Source organism: Myotis davidii, unplaced genomic scaffold (assembly GCF_000327345.1).
Source record: "Myotis davidii unplaced genomic scaffold, ASM32734v1 scaffold301, whole genome shotgun sequence".
Classification (NCBI taxonomy): domain Eukaryota; kingdom Metazoa; phylum Chordata; class Mammalia; order Chiroptera; family Vespertilionidae; genus Myotis; species Myotis davidii.
The window spans coordinates 83,145-92,225 of record NW_006291186.1 but is presented as its reverse complement, the minus strand read 5'-3'; the positions used below and the strand labels follow the sequence as shown (position 1 = coordinate 92,225).

At 41.2% G+C, this 9,081-nt stretch overlaps 1 pseudogene; it reads right to left on the bottom strand.

Moving 5' to 3' along the window:
* Positions 1-1,598: 1,598 nt before the first annotated feature.
* On the bottom strand, positions 1,599-2,858 carry LOC102754811 (annotated as a pseudogene).
* Positions 2,859-9,081: the final 6,223 nt, after the last annotated feature.

Genomic DNA, 9,081 nt, shown 5'->3' with positions numbered 1-9,081 from the left:
GGCGGGGTGGGGGGTCCTAGCTGGAGTGCCTGGCCAGCCTGGGTGAGTGGCTGATGGCTGTTTGCAGGCTGGCCACAGCCCCTTCAGGTTAGAGGTCCCCCCTTGGGTGCATGGCCAGCCTGGTGAGGGACTGATGGCTGTTTTCAGGCTGGCCAAGGCCCCCAGTGGGGACCCTCACTGCATGAGGGTGTGGCCATCCTGGGTGAGGGGCTGATGGCTATTTGCAGGCTGGCCATGGCCCCCAGCTACCCAGGCTCCTAGTGGAGGCTGGCTGGAAGCAGGTATCTGGGATTTATTTATCTTCTATAATTGAAAATGTGTTGCCTTGAGCAGAGGCCACAGCTGGCCAGGGCAAGCGGAAAGCTTGGTTTCCTCCATCGCTGGGGCAACTAAGCCCCCCGCTTGCTCCAGCTCCGTGGCTGCCAGCCACCATCTTGGTTGGGTTAATTTGCATATAGTTGCTCTGAATGGCTGGGGGCCGTGGCTTGGGTCATAGTGGAGGTGCGGTCAATTTGCATGTTTCTCTTTTATTAGATTAGATTATAAAGTTATATATAATAAGCTATGAATGGATAGAGAAACACATTCTGTTTGGGGGTTTAGAGCAAGCTTTTTTAGGAAACTGACATTGGGATTGGGCTTTATGAGTGAGTATACCAAAGAATGAGCTAGGTGTTTTAGGAGAGTAACTATTATTCAGGATAATTTTGGTTGCAAAATACAGAAAATCCAACTTAAACTGACTGAAATAAACCAGGGCCTTATTGACTCACATAATTGGAAAGTCTTGAGGAGGGACTTTAATCATGGTTCAGTCATGACTACTCCTTTTATCTGTGATTCTCTTAACTACCCTCCTCTATATGTTGGCCTTGTCTTTGGTTTGGTTTCCCTCAGGGAGCAGTGGCAACTGAGACTTGATGCTTCTTTTTTATATCCAGTGAGACAGAGAACATTGTTTCTCATACCATAATGTAAGAGTGAACCTTAGTGATTCAGGATAAGTAACATTTAGAGTTATATTATAGGAAGCATGGGAGGTCTCTTGATAATTAATTCAAAAGCAGTTGAAAAGTTCAAATAGCTTAAAGCCAGTCCCAATTTCATCATATGCCTCATATTTATAAAATATGCTTCTTATGTGTATGTGTTGATTTAGAGATAAAATTCTGGACTTCCAGAATGATAACACTACTTTCACAACACAAAGGCATTCACTGTCATATTAAGGCATTCTTCACAGTTGCATATGAAAGGAAGACCGTGGATAAAACTAATTATAAGAAGTTAGTTGCAAATGGTTTAAGAGCACAGTCTATGATATCTGCCATATCTAGTTTTCTTTTTTTAACTGGTACACATGTTCACACCTATATTTCAAATTTGGAAATGCATATTTGCAGGAAGCAATATAAAATATCCATGAAGTAATGCATAATCTCTGAAAATTATGAAAACATCCCTGTTACCAATACATTTCTAAATACAAAACTGACTACCGTATTGTTACTTCTGTGTAACGAGAGAGGTTCATTTTCAAAACATAAAATTCAGACTGTATGTGTGAATGGTATGAATGACAGTCTTTTTTTTTTTTAAATTTCTTAGATGGTTGGGATCCTTAACCATGCAAAACCTCAGAGAAGTAGTGTCCACAAAGGAACCAGGGTTGTCTTATGGCAGCTAGTTATTCCAGAGCTGGGAGTGCCTCTGGGTCATCTACATCAGGAGCAGAAGCACTTGACTTGTCAGTCCAGCACACCCACGGCCACCTTGTCCTCCCATGCCATCATGTCCTGGGAAGCCAAGGTCTCCAAAATTGATCTCCAGCTGAGACATTATATCATTTTCTGGCTTCCTGAAATGATGGTCCATAACTGAACCGTCAGCGTAATCCTCTTTACCCTTTGACTTATGAAGAACAAATCCCTTCTTCCACTGACCATCAGCACCTTCATTTGGTTTTCGTATATTAAATTCTACTTTTGCCCGGTCCTTATTTTGAATAGCCTTCCACTCATCCAAAGTCATTTCTTTTGGACCCTCTTCCTTTACTTCTTCAACTTTGTTTTCCTTATTTTCAGTGTTTGCAACTGGATGTTCTTCAACTTCAGGTATTTCCTCGGTCACATTTGGTTGCTCCAAGTCAGTTAATTCATCTTTGGCAGTTCCCCAGTTGTGGGATCCGCTACCTCTATGTGTCCTCGTGCTTCAGGCCACTGTAATGTGAGAAAGACCTATCACTTACACTATGCATATTAAATTCATGTTTGCCACGAGAATCAAATCCATCTCCTCAGCCCATTCCACGTCCACCTCGTCCTCGACCTCTTCCAAGACCACCATGGCCTCGGATAGGCCTGTCAAAAATAGGTCTATCAACTTAAAATTCCCCTCCTTCACCTTTTTCTTCAAGTGACTTTTCAAATCATCGTTCACGAGGTGGTCGCTGTTGTGGTCTCCTATCAATTATTTTTCCCTTCACCCTGAAGTTGTTGATCCTGTTTTCTTCCAACACGTGTTATTCCTTCTTTCTTAAGCATCACAGGCATGGCTGTGTCTCCTCTTTCTTGTCAGCCACGCCTACGTTGGAAGGCAATGGGTTCTTGTATTCTTTCTGGGACTCTTTACACAGCTGTTTGACTGCTGTATTGGAGTTGGTCTGGGCTGTGCCTGAGTTGTGCTCCTGGCCCCAGGGCCCCCAACATGGCCCCCGCCCCCCTACCCCCACAGGCTTCTTTGTTCTTGTTCTCTGCTGCTTGCAATGCCTCGAAGGGGTTCAATTCATCATCAAATAACTGGTCGAATGGGTTGGTGACCATGCAGTAGCCGAAGCTTTCCTGTAAATGCCCAGGCATGATGGTGACTCTGCGGTGCATTCCTCCAATGGATTGCAGTGGGCCATGCCGAGCCAAGAGTGCCTGCTTCAGCTCTTCCCACAAGATTCACATCTAGGTTCTTACCTCTGCTTTTCCATCACTTAGGTGGATACCTTGAAGCTTTGGTTTCTTTATCCATAAAAGGGAAACAATATTAAGACCTACCCCATGAGGTTTGAGGACTGTCTGAGATAATTCATATAATGCATATAGCAAAGATTCCCAAAGTTTCTTAGTTTTCCATGCCCTTAGTGTGCCACTAATTGTTCTTGCAGCACCCCTGAGCTGAAATACTTAACACTTCTGTTTATTAAGTAATTGTGTACAAAAATTTGATAGTTTATATCACATCCTACAGATGTCTCTGTTGTTACCCTCAAAAATTAAAAATATCTTACAATACCCCTGTGAATTGGCTATGGTATCCTGGAGTGCCTTGGTGCATAGTTTGGGAATAGAATATTGCCAGACACATATTTAGTGCTAAGTACCTGGTATTTATTATTATTGTCAAATGTCTTCAATTACTATTAGAAGGAACCTGAATACCAAAGAGGATTATGATTTAGTACTTTGACTCAGATGTTGAATATCTCTGATTAAGGATGATTCCCTTTTGATAGTAATTCCTTCTAGTTCCAAGTTTTTCTAAATCAACAACTCACCCAAGCCTGGGAGAGGAGAGTGATTTCTAAGTGCATTGACAAGAAAATATCATTCTAGAATCACTGACTTTTCTAGCTTTACCCCTGATAAGATTTTCCCAATCCTCCACTCTCAGTCATCGGCCAAAAGTCACTCTTTCAGAGAGATTTTTGTTATGTTAGATAAAAAATACTTCCCACTTTCTCTGTCGGGCCTTTCTCACTATCCTCCTTCCTCTTCTTCCTCTATCCATATCCCTCTCAGTCAGTGTTTGAAACCTGGCCCCTGCCCCACTGTGATGAAGGGAGGCTGGCTACTTAATTCAAGAAAAATGCTTGGTTGAACTCTGTTTTGACTCTCAGCTTGGCCTTCGAGCCAGCAAGAACAGTGGGTACTTAGTTCATTCCTGCATCCCTCCTCCCTCTCCCCTAAGGAAGCAGAGGAAAAACAGGACCCATCTTTATGCTGCTTACAAGAGACTTATTTCAAATGGGAAGACCCATACAGACAGAAAGTGAGGGATGGAAAAATATATTCCATGCATATAGAAACAAAAAGAAAGCTGGGGTAACAATGCTCATATCAGACAAAATACACTTTCAAACAAAGAAAAAAGACAAAGAAAAGGGCATTACATAATTTTAAAAGCCTCAATCTAATAAGAGGATATAATAATCACAAATATCTATATACTCAACATATGAGCACCTAAATATACTGGTATAAAGAAAATATTAATGTTTATAAAAGGAGAAATTAATAGTAATCTATAATAATAAAAGCATAATATGCTAATTAGACCAGACATCCTTTCAATGTCCTTCCGGACAGCCTTCTGGATGATGCCGTGGCTGTGAGGGAAGCCCAGGTCCCTGGTGCCTGCTGGTGACTGGAGGGAAGCCCAGGTTCTGGGTCCCGGAGGGAAGCTGGTGTCAGCAGCAGGGGAAGGAAGGCCTACTCTTGCATGAATTTCGTGCATTGGGCCTCTAGTAGCATAATAGTAGAGGATTCAAATTCACATTCACATCAAGGGATAGATCATCCAGACAGACAATAAGGAAATAATTATCTTCAATATCACATTATATCAAATTGACTTGATAGAAATGCATAGAACATTTCATCCATAAAATGAAAAGTGCATTTTTAAGTGCACATGGAACATTGTCCAGGAAAGGTCACATGTTAGGCCACAAAACAAACCTCAATAAATTCAAGAAGATTGAAATCATATCAAGCTTCTTTTCTGACCACAATGTCACAAAACTAGAAACTGACTGTAGGAAGAAAACTGGGGAAAAAACACTAATACGTGGAGCCCAAACAACATGTCCTTAAACAACCAATGGATCAAAGAGCAAATAAGTTTCAACAGAGAGACTCCAGAAGGTGGCTCGTGGACTTGGGCATGATTAAGAGGCTAAGAAGAGTGCAGGTGAATCTCTCAGCAATTGAGGCCCATGGGAGGTCTTTGACATTTTTTTCTAGAGTCTAGATCTGACTTTAGTTCTATTTCATTGTTTTGATTCACTGAAAGGAAATCTGATGATTGAGGAATGAGAAGGAATGAAATAGCAGAACTGTCCATGCATTGTTGATCCTGGGCCTCCTTCGTGCTGGCCAGTCAAGGTCAGGAGCAGTTGGCTGGCTTTTAGCGCCGGCCAACACCATTTGCTTTGGCTGTTGGGGGAAAGAGCACTTTGTGGAATGCCAGCCCTCTCAGCCAAGGGCCTATTTTTGCCTTGAATCTGTTGAGTCCAGACTGAAGGCTGGGTCCAGGATCAACAGAGGCCATGGAAAATGGGACTGGATGCTTGGAACAAGAATTGTGGGCTTTGTCTTCCTGACCAGGGCATTCATCCTTGAACTCATGAAGGCAGGAATGATGGGGAGCCAGTGTCTTTATGATATCAGAGCCAGAAAGAGCTAGTTACTATTTACATGGTCATTATAGCTAAGGACTTGCTGGAATATATCACTAGGTTTCACCTCTTCCCAGACTATCCAGTTTAGAAAGGCTATAGCTGAGACAGTTACCAAAGTGCCCCACGTATCCTAAGTAAGGATCTCTCCACACAGAGGGACCACTAGCTCATTGAATCAATGTCTTTACCAACCAACCAGATACCATGGGAACATGGGGAGGTACTACTTAGGATCTCTTTCTTTTAGGAACTCAAGGTCTTTCTGGGGAAATAGGCTATTTTCACACAAAAAACTTATTTCACTACTAGACATGGTAGAGTGAGGACCACAAAGAAGTGCTTTAAGAGTTCAGAGGAGGGCACGAGCCCCAGCAGAGATACGGTTGAGTTGGGCCCTGAAAAGTGAGTAAGAATTAGATAAAGATGTGATGAGAGTCCTCTTATAGAAATCCTTTGAAACAGACTCTATATATTTATTTGATTTATTGTACTATCCTGGCTTCCATCTAGATTGTGTTCAATCTAGGATACCTATATTGAGATGTTTTTGAACCCCAGTGACCTGAATGACCTAAAATTCTCAGATCACTGCAACTTGTCTAGAGCTGGAATAGATCTAAGGAGATGTCTGGAAGCATGAATCATCTTCCTGAACTCCTTCTTTTACCCTGTCATTCAACCCTATCCCAATTTGAAACCTAGTAGTGGTTCTTCCATTGCTTTCAGGATCACCAAGTATTTGGTATTCAAGGCCTTTCACACTCTGATCTCAGCCTTCTTTCCCAGCTGTTCTCTCATTCTTCTTGGAGACTCCCCACAATTACATACATGCTAAATCTACTCCTTATCCTTCAACCCCAAGAAAAGTAGCTTAACATTTGTGTGCTCAGAGGACTTTGGCACCAGTCCATTCCCTCCCTTTGAGAATTTGGGATTCTTTGTGAGGTCTCTAAACACCTTTTCATATCTGGCATTCCCATTACATTCGTACATAAGCAGAGTCTTATTCAAAACTGATTCTTTGTTGCTCTAGACTAGCAATCATCAAACTTCTATAAAGTGGCAGATAGTAAATATTTTAGGCTCTGAGAGCCATAGGTTTTGTTTCAGCCACTCAACTCTGCTGCAGTAGCAGGAAAATAGTCACAGACAATATGGAAATGAATGAACATGCTGTGTTCCAACAAAACTTTATTTATGGACTGAAATATGAATTTCATATAATTTTTCATATGTCACAAAATGTGTTTTCTTTTGATTTTTTCAACCATTTAACAATGTACAAATCATTCTTAGCTCACACTGTGAAAAATTAGGGAGTGGGGTGGATATGCAAGCACTAGTTTGCCAACCTGCTATAGAAGACAGAACTTGGGCGATTGAGTGGAAACTATGGGAGGAGGTAGGTAAGCTCAAAATAAAAATAAAAATACTAGAATTATGGAAAAATGAAATGGATTTCCTAGGAAGTTAGAGCTACTGATTTTTCACCAAATGTGTTCAGGCACCACTAGTTAGGGATGTCTAGGAGGACTCAAAGGTCTTGTGGGGCCTTGGACATGAGGCTTTAATTCTATAGGACTGTGCCTTTGTGAGTTTTGCTTCTTCCACATAACTATTATTCTCCAACTACTTGCAATCTTCTCTTTATTTTTAAGGTCTATGTGGTTATCTCCCACAGTTTCCCACCTAGCGTTTGATGATACTGTCTCAATTTGCTCCCCAGTTTTTATGTGTGTATGTATTTTTCCCTTCTGGATACTCAGGGGTTAATACCAAAAGGGCAAGGTACATTAGGCAGCTGCTACACTGTTGCTTAGCAACCATCAAGGGCAGCTGCAAATTACTTCAGAGGCTTTTGTGGGAAGATGGTCTGACCCAACCTGTAGGGTGAAGTAAAAAAGCAAATGAGACAATACATATCAATGCCCTTTATTAACTATAAAAACAGAGTTTAATTCTGTCTTATAGAACATCATATTTTTTTTACTTTACTAAAAGAAATTTAAATTTGCTTTAAGAAATTTGCTCCCTTCCTTCCACAGTGATTTAATCCTACTTTTTAATTCTTTATTTTTAAATTCTTTATTCTTGAAAGTATTACATATGTTCCTCCCCGCCATTGACCTCTTCTATCCCACCCTCCCCCCACCCCAAGCCTTCACCACCCTATTGTCTGTGTCCATGGGTTATGCATATATGTATACAAGTTCTTTGGTTGATCTCTTCCCACCCACATACCCTCCCCCACCTTCCCTCTGAGATTCGGCAGTCTGTTCCATGCTTCTATGTCTTTGGATCTAGTTTATTTTGTTCATTAGATACCACGTATGAGTGAGATCATGTGATACTGGTCATTTTCTGACTGGCTTATTTCGCTTAGCATAATACTCCCCAGGACCCTCCATGCTCTCTCAAAGGGTAAGAGATCCTTCTTTTTTACTGCTGCATAGTACATTTACACCATGGAACACTATACTGTGATCCTGCTTTTTAGAACAACCATCCCCATTCTAACAATCTTCCACAGTAGTCTTATCTTGTACCACAGACTACTAGGCCCTTTATATTCTTACTCTCCCTTCTTGTTTTCATCCTTATCCCAGGGTGGTTTGATGAAACCTTATAGAAAAGTACAAATGTTCTGCTCCCTGTACATTTCAATGGTTTGATCTGGTTTGGAGAGCATCAGCATCTTTCTCCTTTCTGTCTTGGGTCAATGATTTCGTTCTATGTCATTGAACATAAGTTTATTTTTTAAAAATTTTTTCTTCATTGATTACAGTATTACTTATGTGTCCTTATCCCCCTAACGTCTCCCCACCCCCTGACTCATGCCATCACTCCCTGGTGTCTGTGTCCATTGGTTAGGCTTATAGGCATGCATACAAGTACTTTGGTTGATCTCTCTCCCTTACTCCCACCTTCCCCTACCTTCCCTCTGAGGTTTGACAGTCTGATCAATGCTTCTCTGTCTCTGGATCTATTTTTGTACATCAGATTATGTCGTTCATTATGTTCCACATATGAGTGAAATCATGTGATATTTATCTTTCTCTGACTGGCTTATTTTGCTTAGCATTATGCTCTCCAGTTCCATCCATGCTGTTGCAAATGGTAAGAATTCCTTCTTTCTTACTGCAGCATAGTATTCCATTGTATAGCTGTACCACAGGATTTTAATCCACTCATCTGCTGATGGGCACATAGGCTGTTTCCAAATCTTAGCTATGTTAAGTTTTGCTGCTATTAACATAGGGGTGCATATATCCTTTCTGATTGGTGTTTCCTAGAAGGAATATATTCCTAGAAGTGGGATTACTGGGTCAAATGGGAGTTCCATTTTTATTTTTTTGAGAAAACTCCATACTGTTCTCCACAGTGGCTGCACCCGTCTGCATTCCCACCAGCAGTGCACAAGGGTTCCTTTTTCTCCACATCCTCACCAGCACTTGTTGTTTGTTGATTTGTTGATGATAGCTATTCTGACAGGTGTGAGATGGTATCTCATTGTTGTTTTGATATGCATCTCTTGGATGATTAGTGACTTTGAGCATGTTTTCACATGCCTTCCTTATGTCCTCTTTTGAAAAGTATGTATTTAGATCCGTTGCCCATATTTTGATTGGGTT